Source organism: Podarcis bocagei (genome assembly GCF_964188305.1).
Source record: "Podarcis bocagei genome assembly, chromosome: 5".
In the NCBI taxonomy this organism is placed as follows: domain Eukaryota; kingdom Metazoa; phylum Chordata; class Lepidosauria; order Squamata; family Lacertidae; genus Podarcis; species Podarcis bocagei.
In genome coordinates this window covers 33851992-33872664 of record NC_138129.1, presented here as the reverse complement: position 1 = coordinate 33872664, position 20673 = coordinate 33851992, and the positions used below count along the sequence as shown (strand labels likewise).

The following is a 20673-nucleotide window of genomic DNA, read 5'->3' as shown; positions in this document are numbered from 1 at the left end:
GGAGGCCGCAGGGAGAGCACCTGAGCAGAGGTGGGGTGGATCCTGCTCGGATTGGTTAGTTGGACGGCCAGGGCCTTCCTGTAGGCAAAGGGCGCAGTCCAAAGCCACGCGACGTGTACGCGCGCGCTCGTGGGTGTCTTTTGCTGCCCGGAGACGGGGCGCTTGTCTCGTCTTGGCATTATTTCTAAACCGTTTTTCCAACGGTGTTCATAGTTTCTTAATAACTCGCAAGCTTGCGAAGAAACTATGAGCAAGGTGGTTCTGCAAAACTTTTTTAATAATAATAATAATAATAATAATACAAGCATGAAATAAATACAGTCTGCGGAGCAGAAAACAAATACTTAATACTACACAAACACATAATACAGTAAAAATACAGCTACAAAAGGTAAGAAAAGATCAGTCTTACTGAAAACACACAATAGTAAGTTTCTCAGTTCCCAACTGCAAGTGCAATGTGCACACACTGGGAAAACGTAACCCTTGAAATGCACAATTTTATGTGGGTTTCATAGACAGTCAGAATTTATTGTGTCTCCCTTAATTTTCCAAAGATGAAAGTGCTGCTTTCAGAGTTAAACTGGTAAATTAAGGGAGAATAAAGCAGAGCAAACTCCCAAAGGATTCCAGTCTCTTACAAGAAGATAGTCTTTTAAACATGTATTTGGGATAGGATTAGTCTGCAAATCTGTTTGTCCAGCCAAGGCCTTATGTCATATGCCCAATTACGCACTGATAATGAGAGTAATATGTTTTGTTGCATTCTGGTGCATTAAAGAAGGGCTGTGTCTAATATTTAATCCACGTATTCTGTCTGTTTTGGTGCTGTGGTTTTATAATGAACTCTCTTTAATCTGGTTGTAATTATTTGCTTCTTGGATGAGATCTCCCATTCTGGGAGCCACATATGTAACATATATATCTGAATGAATGAAGAAACTTTACAATGCTGGGTTTAGACAGACTGAATTTGCCATGTGGATAAATGCTCTTATGGTTTGTTCCAGCCAGTGTGGACTTTGCATTAGTAATGTTCAAGGGTGACTGTCCACTGAGGCTTGTGGGGCAGAGGGCAGGACAGGCAGAAGTTAAAATAGGGAGAGAAGACTTGACACAGATGTGCACATAGGGGTATATGGGAAAGAGAGCAAGGCTGTGGGCTGAAAAAGGGAAAGAATAGGTTAAGGGGTGGTGTGGAGAAAGAAAAAGGCTATTTGCTAGCATATGAGAGAAAAGGTGGGTTTATTTCTGCAGCAAGGAAGGAAATCTGTTTCTCTCAGCACAGCAAATCAACCAAACTATCTTGTTGTCATAGTTGCCTCCCATGCTTTTTAACCAGTAAATTAACACAATCTAACTGGTGCTTCCCAGTGGGTGGCGCTGTGGTCTAAACCACTGAGCCTCTTGGACTTGCCAATCAGAAGGTCGGAGGTTCATATCCGCGTAATGGGGTGAGCTCCCATTGCTCTGTCCCAGCTCCTGCCAACCTAGCAGTTTAAAAGCACGCCAGTGCAAGTAGATAAATAGGTACCGCTGCAGCGGAAAGGTAAACGGCCTTTCCGTGCGCCAGAAGCGGTTTAGTCATGCTGGCCACATGACCCGGAAGCTGTCTGTGGACGAACGCCGGCTCCCTCAGCCTGAAAGTGAGATGAGCGCCACAACCCCATAGTCGCCTTTGACTGGACTTAACCGTCCAGGGGTCCTTTACCTTTTTACCTTAATCTGCTGGCCAAGCTCCTCTCTCAGAACAGAACTGTGGCAGCTGCAATGTGATTGGTTGAAAGCATCTGAATTAATTCTGTTTGGTCCAAGGACACCAATCAGAGTAATTTTGCTGCCCGAATTGAGAGAAAAGATGGCAGCCCCTCTCCATTGCATGTACCTAAGCCAACCGGACTGGTAGTTGAATCTTACTTCAGCCCAGGTGATGGGTGAGCATCTTCCACCACACCTGAGGGCAGCAAGCTAGTTTAGTGCACCATCCCAGGCAACCAATACACAGATCTGTTCTCCACTACCTCACTACTGCTAGCTGCTCCCCAGAATCTGCTGCCTGATTCCACTGACTCACTAAGCCTAATGATAGGACTGGTCTCATGAACAGAGTTAACGTTTCTTACGCTCTGCTACCCTAGGAAAAGGACCCCCTTTGTATGGGCAGTACAGCTGAAGTTTTCAGTTTGAAGACTTGGCCTGAATTCTCTTTCTGGGGAGACAATAACAGCCACCCACAGTGTGAAAGGAAGAATGGTCCCCTCATAGGACGCTTCTTGTGCTGACTGGGCTGGTAGCCAAAGAAGCAACGGAACATACAGCAAGGTCACTTTCCCCGTTGATTCTCAGAAGAAACAATCAGAAGGGAGACATTTTCTCTAGAGCCCATCAGCAGAAGCCGGGTAATTATTTTCTGTCAACATTGTATTCTCCCTGACGAAATGACTTGCTCTCAGACTATGTAAATAGATAACAGGTGGCAGGTTGGGAATGCTTTGGGGTCACTCAAAGTCCTTGAAACTATAATTTATCAACTGACATCCATTAAGTTCACACCCATAAAGTGCATGCATGGTCTCACCCTGGCACCCGCTCTATGGAACATTAAGGAATGTTCTATGTGATGGAAAGCGATTATACTCAGTCATAGTTATTCTACGATGCCCAAAGAGAAAGTAGGGAAAGTGGTCCCTACTAAAGAACGGACCCGGCTATGCCCTTATACTTACCTCGCAATAAGTATTTAAGGTGCTTATTATTAAGTGCTAAAACTGTAGACTGTAAAGCCAAAGTGAAACAATGGTTGATGTGCTTCGCTCCGTCTCCCAGTGAATCAGCAGAAGTGCTTGGCTTTTCCTGGGTTGTTCCTATACATTCTGCACTATACATTTTATCGTATTATACTGGGTACTGCTATACTGTATTTGAGAGCCAGTGTACAGTGATACCTCGGGTTAAGAACTTAATTCGTTCTGGAGGTCTGTTCTTAACCTGAAACTGTTCTTAACCTGAAGCACCACTTTACCTAATGGGGCCTCCTGCTGCTGCTGCGCCGCCGCCACACAATTTCTGTTCTCATCCTGAAGCAAAGTTCTTAACCCAAGGTAATATTTCTGGGTTAGCTGAGTCTGTAACCTGAAGCGTATGTAACCCGAGGTACCACTGTAGTGTAATGGTTACAGTGCTGCCGCAGGACCTGAGAGAAGACTGTACCAATTTCCCCTGGGTTATAAAGCTTACTGGATGACAGTCACTATCTTTCAGCCTAACCTACCTCACAAGGTTAATCACAGAATCATAGAGTTGGAAGGGTTATCCAGCCCAACACCCTGCAGTGCAGGAATCTTTTATCAAGATAAAATGGGGAGAGGGAAAACTGTGAATGCCACCTTGAACTCTCTGGAGTGGAGTATAAATGCCAAAATAAATTAAAGTCTCATTGTGTGCACTGTTAATTATACACTCTACAGCAGTCTCTGTACTTTTCCTAATAATCCCCAGCTTTTTTTATTGGCTCCAATATGTCACGTCAGTATTTCTGGGGATATTCACAGCAACTCCTAAGTAAATTGTGTGATTAGAACTGCAGTTACATTAGCAGTTCAACGTTATTTTGCATTTAGTAGTGGCTCATCTGCCACTTGCTTGTTGCTGGTCAATTATTTCTGTTACTTTTCATAAGAAGGTTTATACTCTTGGATTTAGCCTCGCAAACTCAAGAGGTACTCAAATGCCAGCACCTATTTATTCTTAGGGCTCCCCCCCCCCCAGCCAGAACTGATTAAAGTAGGTTTGGTGCTCTTGTGCAACACACCAGCATCCTCCTCACTCCCCGCAAAAGATAAGGGAATGCATTAAAAAGTATGGGGTATGACATTCTATAAACTTCCCACAAAGAAACCAGAACAAATGCTTAATTCAGCTAACCTCAATGTCATCTAACCTGTCTCCCTGCAGCCTTTGTGCAAACAAATAAGGATGAACATCCAGTAAGCAGGCATGATCTGAAAGTTAACTTAGTGAATTGATTTCTTGCAGATTTTTTTCCCTACCACTAGGTGTCAGGATAACAACAAAGAAACTTCATATCAGCCAATGTCCATATACCTCAACAGGCGCCCTCCTGGCAGGAACAGCACAAAGGGATTCCTTGCTGTGTCAGACCATCCTGAAGCAAAACACTGCCTTTGGAAGAGCTTCATACCTGAGGTGGTGCCTGTGCACTTTTATTATCTGGCAATGTAAGGAAAGCAGTGCTGATGGAGCAGGTTGTGGAGGCCCTCTTGCCAGAGGTTGTACAACACAGGTAAGGAACCTCAAGTCTGAGGGCTGAATGCCCTTGAGACTCTTCCTAGAGACTATTCTCCCTCTCCCCAGGCCCCGCTCTAACTCCTCCTGCTCCACATCCTTGAGTGCTTTTGCTTGGCTATAAATGCCCTTAAAGTCTGATGATGCCTCTTATGTGCCTGGATAGAGGATGGAGGTGTGTATTTGTGTATTGAACCCTCAAGCTTTTGTGTAGTTGAAATGTAGCATGCAAAAGGTAAGAGTTTAATTCCCCAGTGCCTGTCTCACCTTGATGAGGAATCTGTTAGCTGCCCTTCTTCCTCCTACCAGAGAGCCAGTGTGGTGTGGTTAAGAGCAGTAGTCTCATAATCTGGTGAACCGGGTTCGCTTCCCCGCTCCTCCACATGCAGCTGCTGGGTGACCTTGGGCTAGTCACACTTCTCTGAAGTCTCTCAGCCCCACTCACCTCACAGAGTGTTTGTTGTGGGGGAGGAAGGGAAAGGAGATTGTTAGCTGCTTTGAGACTGCTTCAGGTAGTGATAAAGCGGGATATCAAATCGAAACTCTTCTACCTAAAGCCACCACGAGTAGCATTTCTGTACCCCACATGAAATACAATTCAAATGGAGATTTCTGTAGCAACAGCAACATCACTCTGACATTTGACAAAGAGAAACTGGTGTGCTTATGTAATGGAAACAAGGGGTTAGTAGACAATTATTATTAGGCCATTTCCCTCTTAAGATGTCATAACAGCTGTTTGCTTGTATTATTATCACACAGTATCTCACCCCTCCCCAAAATGCAGATTTTTCCAGCTGAAATATACTAGTAGCTATTCAGTTTCTCAGGGCCAAACTAGGCATGATACTAATTGCTTGCTTGCTTTTTGTTATGTAAATAGCAGGCAAAAGGAAACCTGAGCAGCCTCAGGTTCATGGAGAATGAGGAGTTGGTCTGATTTTTTTACATGTGACATTTTATTCCAAAATATTAGAGACTGAGTACTTGTTTTTTCTATGTAGTGCAGTCCTGATTTATTGCATACTTTCTGCCCCTGAAAAACACTTCTTGAGAAGCTGGTTCCATTCTGAAAATAAGAGCTGATTGCAAATCAATTCAGCATTACTCCACATGTGAAGGGACATGCTTATTTATTTAATTTCATAAAATTTACATACTGCTTGATTGTAGAAATAAACAGTTTACAATAGCAGTTTACAAAATAGAAGTTCACATGCACCAAGATCACAACCGCCACTTCCTTCTTCACTCACCTGGGGCATTTGCAGGAGGAAAAGACATGGATATCCTAATCAGGAAGGATTTTGAAATACATATCAAGTAGCCGTATACATCCTTTTGGATAGCAGGATACAGAATCAATACAGATTGAAATCAGCATGCTAAGGATGAGAACAAACTATTCCATATTGAGAAAAACTAGATTTTTATGCTGCAAATGGATAGGTGTGTATGCAGCCTCTCTCCCTGGTATGATCCCAACAAAAACCACTTCAGCAAAGCCTCTATTTACACACCACCCCTGTCCTGAGACTGTTTAGGCTTCCCCTAAGCTGCAATTTACAAGACAAGAAATGTGCATGTTAACTGCACCTGTACAATTAACTTCATGGCTACGGTGGCCTTAGAATGCCTTCAGTTGACAGGTAAGCTTGACACACATACACAATTACACAGAAGCAACTAAAACAGAAGCTGTACTTTCTCATTAGGCATTGTTGGAGAGCTTGTTATGAATGACTGCTGTGTCTGTCCCAGTGATGACAAATCCTAGTATCCCTCAATACCTTGCAGCGTTCTCAATGACTTTGTGAAATTCTCTTTCACGTGTAGCTATTTCCACATTGGAAGAATGATTACAATAAATCATCTCTCTTCCCAGTGGAATATAAGGGGGCTGTGGCGGCCATTGCTTAGGTTTGCCAGGAGATAATTAAGGCTGGAAGCTTTCTTGCTCAATCAGTTTGGAAGTCTTGTTTAATAAGTTCTGATAATCCCTAAGTATTTGTTGGCATTTGAAGCAGTAATTTACTATGTGCCTCGCCACATGGAGTACTTTCCAAAAGGCCATGCTAAGTTTACTCTGGAGTTTGCAGTATCAGGTATCTTGGTGGGGGTGTACTCTCCTTTCGTGCTCTCACTTTGCAGACCTGGTGGTGCTGCTGCTTGCGTGAGTGTTGGGAGGACCGCTCCCTTTCTGCCAACTCCATCTGGCCTAGGGAGCGGGGCCTGCACTCATTGCCACAGCATAAGAGGCCAGAGAGAGGCCTCCGGGACACGACTGCTGGTGCTGCTGCTTGCGTGAGTGTTGGGAGGACCGCTCCCTTTCTGCCAACTCCATCTGGCCTAGGGAGCGGGGCCTGCACTCATTGCCACAGCATAAGAGGCCAGGGAGAGGCCTCCGGGACACGACTGCTGGTGCTGCTGCTTGCGTGAGTGTTGGGAGGACCGCTCCCTTTCTGCCAACTCCATCTGGCCTAGGGAGCGGGGCCTGCACTCATTGCCACAGCATAAGAGGCCAGGGAGAGGCCTCCGGGACACGACTGCTGGTGCTGCTGCTTGCGTGAGTGTTGGGAGGACCGCTCCCTTTCTGCCAACTCCATCTGGCCTAGGGAGCGGGGCCTGCACTCATTGCCACAGCATAAGAGGCCAGGGAGAGGCCTCCGGGACACGACTGCTGGTGCTGCTGCTTGCGTGAGTGTTGGGAGGACCGCTCCCTTTCTGCCAACTCCATCTGGCCTAGGGGGCGGGGCCTGCACTCATCGCCACAGCATAAGAGGCCTGGGAGAGGCCTCCGGGACACGACTGCTGGTGCTGCTGCTTGCGTGAGTGTTGGGAGGACCGCTCCCTTTCTGCCAACTCCATCTGGCCTAGGGAGCGGGGCCTGCACTCATTGCCACAGCATAAGAGGCCAGAGAGAGGCCTCCGGGACACGACTGCTGGTGCTGCTGCTTGCGTGAGTGTTGGGAGGACCGCTCCCTTTCTGCCAACTCCATCTGGCCTAGGGAGCGGGGCCTGCACTCATCGCCACAGCATAAGAGGCCTGGGAGAGGCCTCCGGGACACGACTGCTGGTGCTGCTGCTTGCGTGAGTGTTGGGAGGACCGCTCCCTTTCTGCCAACTCCATCTGGCCTAGGGGGCGGGGCCTGCACTCATCGCCACAGCATAAGAGGCCTGGGAGAGGCCTCCGGGACACGACTGCTGGTGCTGCTGCTTGCGTGAGTGTTGGGAGGACCGCTCCCTTTCTGCCAACTCCATCTGGCCTAAGGGGCGGGGCCTGCACTCATCGCCACAGCATAAGAGGTCTGGGAGAGGCCTCCGGGACAAGACTGCTGGTGCTGCTGCTTGCGTGAGTGTTGGGAGGACCGCTCCCTTTCTGCCAACTCCATCTGGCCTAAGGGGCGGGGCCTGCACTCATTGCCACAGCATAAGAGGCCAGGGAGAGGCCTCCGGGACACGACTGCTGGTGCTGCTGCTTGCGTGAGTGTTGGGAGGACCGCTCCCTTTCTGCCAACTCCATCTGGCCTAGGGAGCGGGGCCTGCACTCATTGCCACAGCATAAGAGGCCAGGGAGAGGCCTCCGGGACACGACTGCTGGTGCTGCTGCTTGCGTGAGTGTTGGGAGGACCGCTCCCTTTCTGCCAACTCCATCTGGCCTAGGGAGCGGGGCCTGCACTCATTGCCACAGCATAAGAGGCCAGGGAGAGGCCTCCGGGACACGACTGCTGGTGCTGCTTCGTGAGTGCTGGGAAGACCGCTCCCTCTCCTGCCAACTCCATCCGGCCCAGGGGGCGGGGCCTGCACTACCATCACAGTTTAGAGGACAGAGCAGCTACCGGCAGCAATGGACAAAATAGTTTTAAATGTTTTAATTGCTTTTAATTTGCAGCACCTTAAATGGGGGTTGTTGTTTTTTATAATATTATATTATTTCATTATCTGCTGCAAATGTTAAAGATGTTTTTATATATTTTAAGGTGTTTTAAAGGTGCTTTTATTGTTTACTTTGTTGTACCACCGTGAATGGTGGTTTTTATTTATGTATTTTTGTTTGTTCCATTTTGTTTTGTTTTGGGGGGTGGACACTGAGTGGGGCGGGGATTGGTTTTGTTTGGGCATAATTGTTTTGGTTGTTTTGTTTTCTATTTGTAAATGGAGGTTAGTATGAGGCTTGGGATTGCGACCGTGGAGGGGCGAGGGAGGTATGGCGGTGGGGGCAGATGTTATAGGCGAAGGGGATCGAGATATGGATATGCTCGTACCCCTTCCAATCTGCGCCCCATCCCGAGAGACGAGGGTAGGGTGAGCAAGGATTACTCACCTCCTTCACTGGTGTTGTGCAATGCCAGGTCTATAGGCAACAAAACTGCTACCCTGCGAGATTTCTTTATCTCGCAGGGAGTTGACCTGGCTTGTGTGACGGAGACCTGGGTGCGCGAAGGGGTAACTGTTACCTTACGAGAGATGGCGCCCCCGGGTTTCTCCGTCCTCCACCAGTCACGGACTGTGGGCCGGGGGGGAGGGGTGGCAGTATTAATCCGGGAAGATTGTTCTTTCAGGGCTCTACCATCGCCATCGATCCCCGGCATTGAATGTGTTGGCCTAGTGTGGGGCTCCGAGGAGAGCTTGGCTGTCTGGCTGGTGTACCGGCCACCTAGCGCACCAGCAGCCACCCTGTCAGGCCTGCTGGAGGCGGTGGCCGGCTGGGCCTTGGAGTTCCCTAACCTATTGGTATTGGGAGACTTCAACTTCCACGCTGATGCCACTCCCTCCTCACAGGCTCTGGACCTGGTGTCTTCCATGGCGACACTAGGGCTCTCCCAGTTTGTTTCGGGCCCCACACATCAAGCAGGCCACACGCTGGATTTGATCTTTGGCGCCGGTATAGATGTGATCATGTCTCCTTCGATGAAGGTGCCATGGTCTGATCACTACGCTCTGAAAGCCAGGATTGACTTTCCACCCCCACCCTGCTTAGGTGGCGAGCCGATTTGGGCTCGCCCGCGGAGGCTGATGGACCCGGATAGATTCCGTCAAGCCTTGCGGGACCTTGCTCCCCCTGGCGACTCATTGACTGAGCTTGTTGAGGGCTGGAATACCCAGCTCCTGGCAGCCATCGATGAGATCGCACCTAAGCGCCCTCTGCGACCCCGCAGAAACCGGGCTCCCTGGTTTACCGAGGAGCTTCGGAAAATGAAGCGGGACCTCAGACGGCTAGAGCGAGTATGGCGGGGTGCCCGTGACGGAGCCTCAAGAACATCTTATAGGGTTTTTATGAAAACCTATGAGATGGCAGTGAAGGCTGCTAAGAAGTCTTACTTCTCGGCCTCCATTGCATCCGCTAGCTCTCGCCCGGCGCAATTATTTAGTATAATCCGGTCTTTAACGTCCCTTGAAGGACAGCCAAATTTAAATAACAATCTGACACACAGCTGTGAGGCATTTGCGAGCTTTTTTGCGGAGAAGGTCCTGTTGCTCCGCCATGACCTCCCTGCCAATTTGGATACAATAAAGGAACTGGAGGCCCCTCGACTGTCCTCGGGTCCAGTATTGGACCACTTTGACCGGATATCTCCAGCCGATGTGGACAGATTCCTCCAAGCTGGAAAGCCCACCACCTGTCCTCTTGACCCGTGCCCGTCATGGCTGATTAGAGCGTGTCCAGACGAGGTGCGGGGCCCCCTGGGGGATATCATCAATTTGTCCCTTGGCACCGGGATATTCCCAGGGGAACTGAAGGAGGCGGTGGTGCGTCCGCTCTTAAAGAAAACATCATTAGATCCCTCAGATCTATCCAATTACCGCCCGGTCTCGAATCTTCCATTCCTGGGTAAGGTGATTGAGAGAGCGGTTGCTGAACAGCTTGGTAGGTTTCTGGATGAAACATCTGCTCTGGACCCATTCCAGTCCGGCTTCCGCGCTGGTCATGGGACCGAGACGGCTCTGGTCGCCCTAACAGATGATCTCCGCAGGCAGCTGGATCGAGGCGGGTCAGGGCTGCTGATTCTTCTAGATCTGTCAGCAGCCTTTGACATGGTCGATCACGAACTCCTGGACCACCGCCTTGCCGACGTGGGGATCCAGGGCACAGTCCTTCAATGGCTGCGCTCGTTTCTCTCTGGTCGGGGACAGAGGGTGGCGCTTGGGGGGGAATTGTCATCACGCCACTCCTTGGTGTGTGGAGTGCCTCAGGGTGCAATTCTCTCCCCGATGCTTTTTAACATCTTTATGCGCCCCCTCGCCCAGCTTGTCCGGAGTTTTGGGCTGGGTTGCCATCAGTATGCTGATGACACCCAACTCTATCTGTTGATGGATGGCCATCCTGACTCGGCCCCAGACACACTGACCAGATGTCTGGAAGCTGTGGCTGGATGGTTACGTGGGAGCCGGTTGAAGTTAAATCCTTCGAAGACAGAGGTCCTCTGGCTGGGGCGGGACGATATGGGATCGAGGGGGCAACTCCCATCTCTTGCGGGGGTGCAATTAGTGCCAGCACCGGCCGTTAAGAGTTTGGGTGTAATCTTCGATACCTCCCTCTCTATGGAGTCGCAGATTACAGCTATAACAAAGGCGGCATTTTTTCATCTCCGCCAAGCTAAGCAGTTGGCCCCTTATCTCTCTCGTCCTGACCTAGCCACTGTGATCCATGCGACGGTCACCTCCAGACTGGATTATTGTAACTCGCTCTACGTGGGGCTGCCCTTGAGACTGACCCAGAAACTCCAGCGGGTGCAGAATGCCGCGGCGAGACTCCTTATGGGGTCTTCGCTGCGAGAGCACATTCATCCGGTATTATACCAGCTGCACTGGCTCCCGGTGGAGTACAGGATCAGGTTTAAGGTGCTGGTTTTAACCTTTAAAGCCCTATACGGCCTAGGACCCTCGTACCTACGGGACCGCCTCTCCTGGTATGCCCCACAGAGAAACCTACGGTCTGCAAATAATAACATCCTCAAGGTCCCAGGCCTCAGAGAGGTTAGGCTGGCCTCAACTAGAGCCAGGGCCTTCTCGGCTGCAGCTCCAAACTGGTGGAATGCTCTGTCAAAAGAGACTAGGGCCCTGCGGGACCTGACATCTTTCCGCAGGGCCTGCAAGACAGAGTTGTTCCGCCAGGCCTTTGGTCAGGGCGCAGCCTGACTCCCTCCTCTGGCAACCTACACATAATTCTGCCTAATTGGTTGCCATCAATTTGATTTAATTAATTTTTATAATGAAATATTTTTAGATCGTGTGATTATTTGACTGATTATTTGATTGTTGTTAGCCGCCCTGAGCCCGGCTTTGGCTGGGGAGGGCGGGATATAAATAAAATTTATTATTATTATTATTATTGACGAATTTGTGCATTTCACTGGTAGGTTCAAAAACCACACAGCATCCTACAAACTCACACGTCAGACAAAATTAGCCCTGCTGGAGAGGATACTGTGAGAGAGACCCTTCAGTGCAGGGATAAGATACATGTGTACATTGCAAGTTCTTTGAGCTCCCTACCCACAGAGCAGATGAGGATGGGGTAGCGATAGCACCAGAGATTATTATTATTAAAACTACTAAGTCATAAAGGTAATAGCCACCAATTTATATGGCTTTAAATCAGTATTAGACAAATTCAGGGAGGACAAGGCTATCTGTGGCTATTCAGACTGGCTATATGTCATCTCCAGTATCAGAAGCTTTTGAGTACTATTGCTTGTAGCTTCCCATAAGAATCTGACCGGCCACCGTAGGAACACAATGGTGGGGCATGATGCATTCTGTGGAGGCTGGATCTGCAGCCCTGTGGATCCTGCCACCTGAGGTGGCTGCCTCAGCTTGCCTCATGGGTGGGCCAGCCCTGGCCTCCAAACAGGATGCTAAGAACCCTTAAAGCCCCGCTCGATCATTAAGGTCATCTGTAGGAGTGTCGGTTATTCTATGAGTTGGTGAGGCTCATTTGACAACAAGAAACATCAGCTCAGTCCTGTGGAGTGCTTTGTCAATGAGAGATTCAGCGGACACGCTCTGTGCCAACTTTTAAATAGCTGCTGGAAACTTGTTTATTCCACCAGGCCTATGCAGGCAATTAAGAATACATCCTTCCACAGTGGTTACTTGACGTCTGGTTATAACTGCTTAATATGTTTTTACAGTATATTTAGATGACAGCGTCGTATACATTTGGTGAGATGCTAAAACCTTTTGTTGTTAAAAGGCTTTTTCAAAACGTGTTCACTTGTGAGCAATATTGAATGTTTCCTTCTTTTTCTTAGAACTATCTTACTCGTTTTTGTTTGTGATTTCAGCAGTTTATACATCTTTCTAACGAGTTAATAAATTATTATAATCAATAATAACAAAATAAATACTAAAGACAGTTTCCAATAAACTCAGTTTTGTGCTTTCATGTTTTATGAGTCTGTGAAGTATTCCACATATATATCAGCAACTGGAAAGTCTGGGAGAGTTAGAGATTCACTGCCTATACCAAGGAGAAATAACAAACTGAACTGCTAATATGCAGGCAAATAATGACCAGCATGAAAATATTAACTGGAAAGCTTAGCCTTAAATTTCCCCATGAGACACCCACTGTCTGTCTGGGAAGTCAAGTGCCCTTTTGCTAGATCCTTCGGGGCCTCACAAGCTGTGAAAATTTAAAGTAAACCTCACGCAGCAAGGCACTTCCACTCCCAGCCAGATACTTAAAAGGGTTTATGGACTAACCTCCCAAGCTATATAGCACCCCATTTCCCTTGGGATCCCAAAGATTTACAGGCTGGGTGATAACTTGAATCCTGTGCATTCCAGCAGTTCTCACCCCAGAGGATCTCAAAGGGCTTTATAGGCCATGAAGTGAAACTCATCCCTCACATTCCTGCCAAGATTCTCCTTGGCAGAGTCCTAGATCATTTATAGACTCTGTGAGATCTGCACCCCCTAGCAACCTTTCTTCCTCCTTAGCTGGGCTGTTAATGAGTAAAAGGAACTGCATCCTTCAATATCTCCTGCCCATCTGTTATGGGTTAAGCTGGAGGTTTCCACTCTAATGCTGGTGCAAGGAGCTTGGGAGCCCAAGGTGGAAATTCCAATGGCACCCATCACCGTCACCAATAAACACGGGGAGCATATAGTGCTCTTGCATGAGAGCACTATGACCTGTGGTAGGTTGGGTTTCACTTGGAGGGTCAGCAGTTCAAGGTCGCTCAAGGTCTATCTCCCCAAATGGAGGGGGAAAACACCTTGCTTTTCAATGCAAAGAAAGCTGCCACAGTGGATATATTACTTTTAATATTAGTCCTGGGCACAGAAGAGTTCTGGATCTGCAAGACCAGGAGGAAAAATGCACAGATCATTACAGAACTTGGTTTTTTGAAACATGGGTGATCCTTCACATCTGGTTGACATGTCTTGCGAACCCCACATCATCGCAGTGGTTTATAATATAGAAGAAGTAGAGAGGGCCTTTCTGGGGGCGGTACTATGGTGATGAAATGCTCCCCTCGGAGACCCTTGCCTAGAATCTCCAACAGCAACTGAAGATTCTTCTCTTCTCTCGGGCTTTTCTTAGGGCTTCCTAACTTCTGCACCTTGGTTTTATGCTGTTGTGTGGTTTTATTCCGCTTGTAAAATTAAGTTTGTCCTAATGTTGCTTTTACATACAGTATTTGATTCTATTTTAGCACTGTTGATTCTATTTTTATTTTCTTTAAATTGTGAAGTTGTCAGAGAACAGTTGTGTTATACAAAATAAATAAATAGTTTCATTCAGAAGACTTCTCTACAACTTAGCCCTGTTCTGAAATCTAAGTGTACCTCTCCTATTCTCCTCAGCAAATGTGTCAAGACTAAGTGTTGGTTCTTGAAGTTTCTTGAAATTCGCTGCCTAGTCCGTTATCTTGAAAATTCCCAGCCAAGAAAAAGTCACTGATTTTGTTTTTGGTTCAGCATTGTTTTGCGTACATGACAGGGATAGAGATCTCAATTTAGAAATGCTCCCCTTCCTTTTAGGTCTGTCAGCAAGTGATTCTTCTAGATAACTCCAATATGCACACACTGAGAGTTGCCTAAATGAAGGACAAAATGGAGAGGATGCGCGCTTGAAGAAATTATGTATTTTGGAAACATTGTAATGTATTTCTTTGTGCTGGCTTTTTGAAGGTCATGTATAAGTGAATAGGTTTTTTCTTTTAAAATGTATTTTAGTGCTTGACTTTTCTTCTGTTTTTCACATTACATGAACTAAAGGTTGTATGCATAAGATCAATTCTGTCTTATATGTCATGCCAAGAAATAGGAAGAACATCGGTCTGTGCCTTTTTATATACATGCAAGCCTTAGTCATACTATCAATTCTGATCCAGCAATGTCAGCTTCATGTTTGAGAGTATTTTAATGTTTTAGGGCTTAGTGATTCACACAGAAGCATGCTTGGATGTTTTCAGAATGAAGCCCAGATGGCATCATATTACAAGAATGCACACCCCTATTTAGTTTTCCCTTTGTCATGTTAAGTACTCCTTATGTGACCTAGCTAAGCCTGGCAGGGCAGCTTACTCTATAGCATTAACCCCTTCATGCATTAATTAACTCAGGCATACTGGTTATACAGTGGCGTAGCGTGGGGGGTGCCAGGGGTGCCAGCCGCACCGGGCGCAACACCTGGGGGGGCGCGAGTCCAGAGGGAAGGGACAAGCAATCGAGGCTTGGTTGGGGTGGGGGGTTGTCGTCTCCGCCACTGCTTCTGTTTTCCGCTGCACTGAGGCAAGCTGGGCGCGGCCAGGCATGCAAGCGCAGCGCCTGGCCAAGCGCTGCAGCTTGGGGAGCCGGCGCCTTACCGTCGGCCGCGCAGCCGTTGCCCAAGCTCGACAACTCGTGGAGGGCGCCTCTCTCTCTCTCTCTCTCTCTCTCTCTCTCTCTCTCTCTCTCTCTCTCTGCCTGGAGGGGAGGGGCTTTCCCTGCTCTTTGTTCCGTTTGAGCAAACACAGCAACGAAACAGAGCAGGGTGGGCAGTAAGACCCTGAGGCAGAATGCAGGAAAGCAGCCACTTCCTCTTTTCAGGTTTCCCTTCTCCGGTACCTACCCACCCACGTTTATTGCGAGGGAAATCTAGCTGACTGCAGGGAAGGGGTTGGGTGCATGTAATGTGTGACAAAGGCATCAGGTGTACGTCTTGGGTGGAAAGGGTATAAGGGTGGGGAGGTAGAGTGCATTTAAAAAAACCAAAACATTGTGGATTTAAACAAGGAAAATGTAGCATAATCTACTGTTTGTAAGGGCCCTTTGGGATTGGTTTTACCCATCTCAGACAGCTCATAGTGTAAATAAAGATGGCTGTTGTTTACATTTTTTTAATAAAAGCATCAACAACAATCCTTTTGCACGGTCTGTTGTGCTGTGTTGCAGAACTTTTTGCAGTTGCAGGATTAGGGATGGTGTTCTGTGCTACAGTGGCGTAGCGTGGGGGGTGCAGGCTGGGCCGGCCACACCGGGCGCAACATCTGGGGGGCCGCGCTCCACGGGTTAGGGGGCGCAAATTACTTGCCTTGCCCCGGGTGCTAACAACCCACGCTACGCCACTGTGGTTATATGAAGCTGGTTATCGCGCAAGATATGGATATGATGGGTCCATACAAAGGCAGCCGTTTCCCTTACAAATGAATGCTCTGCTGAAGCAGTCATTGTTCACTTCTACTGTCACTACTGAAAGTGGGACATTTTCTCATTAACAACATGGAGATATTTGAAGATGGAAAGATGAAATTCAGGATTAGTTAATCTACAAGCACAATGGAAATATCTGAAATCCCAGAATGGAGAAACTTCCTCCTAAAGTGAACACAGAAAGGCCTCAGGCACTGTAGTCACAGAAACAGTCCCCAAACCATTCTGTCTCTCTCACCCACACTCCATACATGCACACAACACCTGTCCCAGCCTTCCTCTTCAGCAAAAAGACAAGAGTAATGCAGAAGTAGAGGGACGCGGGTGGCGCTGTGGGTTAAACCACAGAGCCTAGGGCTTGCTGATCAGAAGGTCGGCGGTTTGAATCGCCGCGACGGGGTGAGCTCCCGTTGCTCGGTCCCTGCTCCTGCCAACCTAGCAGTTCGAAAGCACATCAAAGTGCAAGTAGATAAATACCGTATTTTGGTAGGTACCGCTCCGGTGGGAAGGTAAACGGTGTTTCCGTGCGCTGCTCTGGTTCACCAGAAGCAGCTTAGTCATGCTGGCCACATGACCCGGAAGCTGCATGCCGGCTCCCTCAGCCAATAAAGCGAGATGAACTCTGCAACCCCAGAGTTGTCCGCAACTGGACCTAATGGTCAGGGGTCTCTTTACCTTTTACCTAATGCGGACCTCCAGAAGTTGTTCAACTCCCATCAGTCCCAGTCAGCATGGCTGATGGCCAGGGATGATGGGAACTGTAGTCCAACAACATCTGGAGGGTCGCAGATTTGCCTGCCCTGCTCTGATGGGTACTGCTAAAGCAATTCCCTGCTTTAACAACCGCAGAGCCTTCCTCTCCCACATGCTTTAAAAGGAGTGTCTGGTCTCAGCAGAGCAAGAATATGCTCTTTCAATACCCTTTAGAGTTGCGTTTCACCAATGAGTTCGGCAAGTGACCAGAGCTGTGGTCTCTCTCTCTACCTTATAAAAAGACTATTTTTGAATACACTGCCTCTCACATGTTAGTACTGATACCTGGGTGTCTTGTTGAGTGTCCTCAGATGTCAGCAAGTATCATTTTCATTCACCTACACCCTGAAACAGAGATCAGAAACAAGCCAAGGATTTGCATTAACTTCTTTATATAAACAGAAAGTGATGCCTTCAGTCCGTCAATCAATTTAATAGTACATCTGACACAGAGCACAGGAATACAAATTTGACCTGTTACTCAGGTTGTATGTCTGGATGTGAATCCAAAAAAACAAAATTTGGTTGCTTGGCAGCACTTCCATGCGTCAGACCCTTATTACAGTTCCCAGCTGCTGTCTCGGATTGTGCGGTTCATAGGAGTGAGGCAGCCTCTGCAACAGAGAAGCAAGGATGGATGGTTGCTATCAACACCCAATACATGGAAATCTCCAAAGATGACTTCCATGCTAAGAAAACACTTAGGTGCCATTTTCAAAGCATGTATAGTAGAAACAGGATCCCAAGAGACATTTCACTTACCCATTCCCTAAGAAGAAAAACATATTTGCATGTGGTACATCCAGCTCTTCCCTAGAACATGATTCCATGCATTACCTTACTCAGAATATACTTGCATGTACAGGGAAAGGAATCAGCCCTAATTCTTAGGTGTGGCTCATAAGAGTTCAGCATATTTTTCTATTTCAGTAGGCACATTCTGAATTTTCAATACACGTGAAATTTCAAACCCACTCAAAGCAACTGAGGTGGTCAAGGAAAAGACCGGACATGGCAGGGGTAGGCAGAAGATAGATCAGGGTTTGCTAATTTCTAGACGACTTGTAGTAGATCATCAAGGATTTGGGACACACACATACCGATTGTTTGTTTTTTAAGCCACAGCAAAAGGCATTTTCTTTCTAAATTAGGCCTTTCTAATGAAGAAAGCGCAAGGAAAAAGCCAGAGTAGTTTCATGTATGGAATTACTGTGTGCTCTATTCTGGTATTGAACGCAAATTCCTGTGCTGAACATATGCTCAAAGGCATCCTGCTTGTTTAATTCCATGGGCATTACCCAAACCACGATTGTGATCCTGGCTGCAGTTGGTGGACTTTGGGAATATAGTAAAGGGGGGGGGGGAAGCAAAGTAAATATTGGAAACCTGATGTCTGCTTACCTCTGGTGTAGAACATGTAATACCTGCATCTTTCTTCACCACCTCTGGGTATTTAAGGTGATAGCTCCTATCTACCTACTCAGCATAACAGACCAAATATAAAATGTTTGCATTGCAATTCACAACTGCTATATTTGAACTTCAGTGAAGGAATCAATCAGATAAAATAAACTTTAGCAGCAGCATGTGCTGAATAAAGTGGTTTCTATCTACAAAAGAATATGCTGTGCTATAACTAAGGGAGGAAATCCAAGCTGAGGGATTGTTTAGGGTTTTTTGTTGGGTGGTTTTTTTTTGCTGTTGCTGGTATTTTGTATCTTTATTTTAGATATTATGATGAAGGGACAGAATACCCAAATCCTGTCTGAAATCACCCCAGGCTTCCATAATCACACCAGGCCTCAAAACTGTCCAAAACTCCTTTTGTCTTCTAAAAAATCCAAAACAGCTTTTCTCTGCTCTTCTCTGCTTTTCTCACAAGATGCTGTGGCAAAAGGCAAAATGTTACTTTTAAAGGCTAATGAATAGGCTCTGTCATTGCCAAGAATACTCAGGCCTGAGAAACGAATCTTATCTCATTCGGTTGCAACATCTTGGACATGCTGAACCACCAGGGCTCCTCGACCCCCCCCCCTCGGCTTCTCATTCCCCCTTTCCTGGGAAGAGTCCAATAGTCCCAAGACAGCTTTCTGTTCATGCTCAGAGGAACTCATGGGGCAGGACTCTGGAAGGAGGAGAAAGGAGGAGGGAACTGGAAAGGGGTATATATGCTTGTGCACATGATTGTGAACTTCGTGCATGCTTTTTGTGGACTATCACACTTGCTCCTTTTACCAGTTCATGGATGGTAGAAATAAAAGCCTTTTCTCCGAAACTATTCCTTGAGTGTCTGTTGACTCCCACTTCCCTTTCCCAGGCGCAATATTTTTCCCACCCGAGGGCAAAGCCTCATAAGGCTACAATGATTCATATGAAAATTGTTCAATTTGGTTGTGTACTTTTTGACGTTTTATTCATTCTTTATGACTACTTTCATTATGTTCGTAATTACGTAAGTTGTTCATGTTGTAAGCCACCTTGAGCATGGTTTTTTTAACTATGGAAAAGTGGCATACAGATAAAATGAAGAAGTCTTTAATGACTGCTCAGTTATCTTTATCACTATATAATGGAACTGGTTTCTCAGTTTTGCAAACTTATTTCCGTGGGAATACTTTCTAGTTAAACTGTCCCTGTATTTCGAGGCAGGTGTTGGCACAGGCGAAAAATTAATGTCCCTGACTATGGAATGCTCTCATCCCCAGGCAAATATTTTTTATTCCCCTGGGCATTTGAACAGCACTCTTAGTTGGGCTTTTGGTTGCTACTGGTGTGCATTCTGTGTGGAAGTGGGGGTATGGATATTTTGTACTTTTAGATTACTTTTACTTCGGATGAACTCTTTTAGTATTTGACATTTGCTTTTATTGAATTTACTGTGTATTTTATTTTTTTTTATAATTCAGGACCCTGAAGTAATATAAAAATGTAATAAACTTAACTATTATTATGAATTGCTGGCATTCCATTTTATGTTACATTTTGTCTTTTGTAATAGGTACATGTTGTGTGCAACAGTGCATAAACTCACCTTGGTCTATTATTCAAAAAAACTCAATAAAATTATTAAAAATAATAATAATAAACTAAACTGTTATTGGGAGAGCCAGTTACATGAACATTGGTCAATGTAATTATTTTTGTCTCAAGGAATACCCTCATTTCCACAATCCAGTAAGATTTAGAAATATAATCCCATTGAACTCAATGAAAATAAATTTGCTTAAGATGTTACCCTCTCAGCTGAACTACAGTATTAATTATGTTCTTAATAAAATGAATAATAATAAACAACCATCCCCCAAACAAACTAATGCTAAGAACAGACCAGAATGTGCTGTCTTCCTGCAATGACAATTTCCTGAATGATGGGCCCTGTCACACTGCCCAGCCTCACACCTGCCATCATTGTTCACGAGTGAGGTAAGTATGCAATTGTGTGCCATACATATAATGAGAAGCTTCTCTGTTTATTGGTCCACCTGCTGGGTATCCGAGAGAATGTGACTAAGCCTGCTCTGAATGTCATGATGACAGCAAGTCTGGAAATGCTAATTCTCCAAGCCTAGAGACATATGAAACAGCATTGGCTTTTGCCTTCCCCTCGGTAGCATTTGCAGGCAGCATTCGTGAACTTTCCTCCTGATCTTTTCAGATTGTGTATAGTTCTTTTTGTCATTAATGGGAGAACGAGATGGCAAGGGTTAAATGGTCAAGGGGGAGGCCTGAAGCAAAAAATGCCCTTTGATTCTTTGCAGGTGACATGGCCTGTGGAAATCGGATAACTAAAAAGAGGGCGGTCTGATAAGAGTATGGGTGACTTTTCACATTTGCAGACTGAATATTAAGGTCTGTGTCTGGTCATACTCAAGAGCAGACCCACTGAAATAAATTTACTTAAGTTCTGTCCTTTTTTTCCTGGTGGTACTCACCAAATCTTGGCTACTAAAGTATGTGAAGAGGGTGTGC

The 20673-nt window shown here is 46.5% G+C and overlaps 1 long non-coding RNA gene across 2 annotated transcripts; it reads left to right on the top strand.

Annotated features, from left to right (window-relative positions):
* The first annotated feature begins 24 nt into the window (after positions 1-24).
* On the top strand, positions 25-14890 carry LOC308587304. 2 transcript variants are annotated; one of them, XR_014008309.1, is made up of 3 exons: positions 25-2745; positions 4036-4303; positions 14299-14890. It is a non-coding gene; the product is annotated as an uncharacterized lncRNA (long non-coding RNA). The 2 variants fall into 2 exon arrangements; XR_014008310.1 differs by lacking the exon at positions 14299-14890 and adding an exon at positions 5192-6454.
* Positions 14891-20673: the final 5783 nt, after the last annotated feature.